This window comes from Haematobia irritans, chromosome 5 (assembly GCF_050003625.1).
Source record: "Haematobia irritans isolate KBUSLIRL chromosome 5, ASM5000362v1, whole genome shotgun sequence".
Classification (NCBI taxonomy): Eukaryota; Metazoa; Arthropoda; class Insecta; order Diptera; family Muscidae; genus Haematobia; species Haematobia irritans.
This window is the reverse complement of record NC_134401.1, coordinates 12,270,675-12,273,479: the sequence shown is the minus strand read 5'-3', so window position 1 is coordinate 12,273,479 and position 2,805 is coordinate 12,270,675. Positions and strand designations below refer to the sequence as shown.

The 2,805-nt window shown below is 29.7% G+C and overlaps 1 long non-coding RNA gene across 1 annotated transcript; it reads right to left on the bottom strand.

Moving 5' to 3' along the window:
- Nucleotides 1-932: 932 nt before the first annotated feature.
- LOC142238804 (uncharacterized) lies at nucleotides 933-2,366 on the bottom strand. Its single transcript, XR_012722822.1, has 3 exons — nucleotides 1,937-2,366; nucleotides 1,508-1,871; nucleotides 933-1,443 (listed from the first exon to the last, which is right to left on the bottom strand). It is a non-coding gene; the product is annotated as an uncharacterized LOC142238804 (long non-coding RNA).
- Between the last annotated feature and the right edge of the window lie 439 nt (nucleotides 2,367-2,805).

Sequence of the window (2,805 nt, the reverse complement as noted above, 5' to 3'; positions counted from 1 at the left end):
ATTCGTTTCGGATATGAGAAATTTGCTGTTAATATACTAATACATTCCTTATGGGTTGCGGAAGTTTCCACTTGAAGTGCGTAGCAGGCTTAACATAATAATGAAGGAAGGATTTTCGATTCACAATAAACGTCCGGTATGCACCTCTAGTGGAACTTTCTTTTACTTGCCAATAAAAGAGATTTGCCACGTATTAAATATATCAAAAATATAAACAATCGATAATATCGTGTCATGGAATTTCGACATCTTATAGGTAGTGGAAAGGTTTTTGGGGTATCTTTACAATGCGTTTATTTTGAAACACTTAAGCGTAGCGAATAACGACTTTTCAAATGGATAAATATAAGATTTCAATAGGGATATTTTCTTTTAGCACTGGATATGCTAAGCCGTGAATGACTAAAAGAAAACAGAGTACTCGTCTATCCAGGACATCTCCAAAAATATGCAACACTGTCATCAGCTGTTTAAAAACAATCACAGAAAAGAAGTTAAATCTTGCATTTTTAATGTATGTAAATGCTCCAATTAGTAATAAATATTTACTGCTGCGATTATTTATGACACTGTACCACTTTGAATTTCATGTTTTTCGACAAATTACCCAATAAACACAAACGTTTGAAAAATACTAAAATTCAATAATTTTTCAAACATTTTTTCAAAGGATTAGGGTAATATTCAAGTTGAGAAATTGTTGAGAAAATCGCGTTCTCAACAAAAAACAGACATTACCCTCAACAGTAAAATTCAACACAATAGCAATAATTTCTCAATTGTAATCCTCAAATTGAAATGCATCGCTACTCAATAATTTCTCAAACAGTTTTCAATGTGATAAAAATAAAAAAATAGCATTGTTGCGAATACTTTCAAACCACAATTTGTATGAAAGTCAATCCTAGTTCTAACTGAAAGTCAATACTAAATTTCTAGAGATTTTGTAAATTTTATTATTTTTTTCGTTAACAAATATAATAATCTTAAAAATAACATTAATAATATATAAAAATAATAATATAATACCAATCAAAATGTAATTATCTTATTAAACGTATTAATAAATAAAACTATGAATACAACTTTAAATATCTTAAACATTTTTACATGTATAATTCCATTTCCTCCATAATGTTGGTGTCAAATAACTATTAATAAATATCCTGGCAATTTGAAATAATTACTATCGAGGAACTTGCTGGCTTGTGTGTTAGAATAGATTCCAGCAAGAGGAAATCACAAAATATCAAACTGATGACGGGATGTAAATTGATGTAATGCACATTTTCATCCAGAAGTTCTTGATATAGGAATTGTTGCACTTTGTTTTAATTGGTTGCACCTTGTAAGTTTTCTGAAAACTTTTCTTTGTTGTTCCCTTCATCGGTTTTTCATCGGCCAACATCTTCCAAGAATATACCATCCAATGATTTTAGTTTTCTGCAAAACAATCGAGTTTTGTGATTTCCATTATGTTTTCATTTCACTTTTTATTTTGACTTACCAATTTGTATTTCTTCCAACTGACCACGTACTTCGTGTTTTCCTCAAGAACGTTGGTTTTACAAAATTGTTGTTATTAAAATACTGGCAATTTTCAGGAACTTGATGACTAGATAATTGGAATAAATTTCCAGCAATTTCAATTCACAAAATAACAAATTAAACCGATGATGCGATGCAAATTAAACTATCGATGTGATGCGAATTATCATCCAGTAGTTGTTGATATGGAAAAGAATAAATACCAAGTTTTTTTGGTTGCACTTTGATTTATGGAAACTTTCTCTTCTCGATAAGCCACTATCATTTTTCATCGGCCAGTCTCTTAATGTGTCCAAGAATCAGCATCCAAATATTTTAGTTGTCTGCAAAGAGATTTGATTTTAGTGACTTCCTTAAAGTTTTCATTTCGTGTTTTAATTTTACTTACCAATTATTATAAGCAATTTCAATTGATTATTAAAAAATGTCGACATTTTTTTATTTCTTCCACGAACTTTGTTGTCCAAAGTAGTATTGAAAACCATGTGGTTTTTTCGTCAACAAATAAGAACAAAAAAAAAACAAATAACAAAACTTTAAATATCTTAAACATTATTAGTAAACACTTTTGCATTGATAATTCGATTTCCTTCCTTTTGGTTCCTTCCTTTTATTAACATGCGAGCAATTTGAAATTAGGAACGTACTGGATCGCGTGTGAGAATTGATTTTCAGCAGAAGGAATTCACAAACTATCCATTTTAAACTGATAATAGCATATGAATTAAACTGATGATGTGATGCACATTTTCATCCAGAAGTTGTTGATTTCAACAATTTGTTGTTATTAACAATTTTAATTGGTTGCGCTTGTAATGTTTTTGGAAACTTTTTCTTGTCGATAAGCCACTCAATTTTCATTGGTCAGCTTCTTATTGTTTGCAAGAATGTAGCATCCAAAGATTTTAGCATCCAAAGAAGTCACATAATTTTAGTTTTCTGCAAAGAGATATACATTTAGTGACTTCCTTAAAGTTTTATTTCATTTTTTATTTTCACTTACCTATTTTTATATACTATTTGGTTATTTGTCTAAAATTTTCCATTTTTTTTATTTCTTGCAATTGACCACGAACTTCGTTGCACAAATAATGGCCAGTTTCTCATCCTCCGATTAATTTTAACCGGAGGATAGACCTCCGGTTAGTAAAATTTTTGTATGGGATCAGCTGTTTTATCGACACGATAAATAATAAAACAACATTGAGAAACTGGCCCTAAGTATTGAAAACCACATGGTTTTTTCGTTGCATTTTA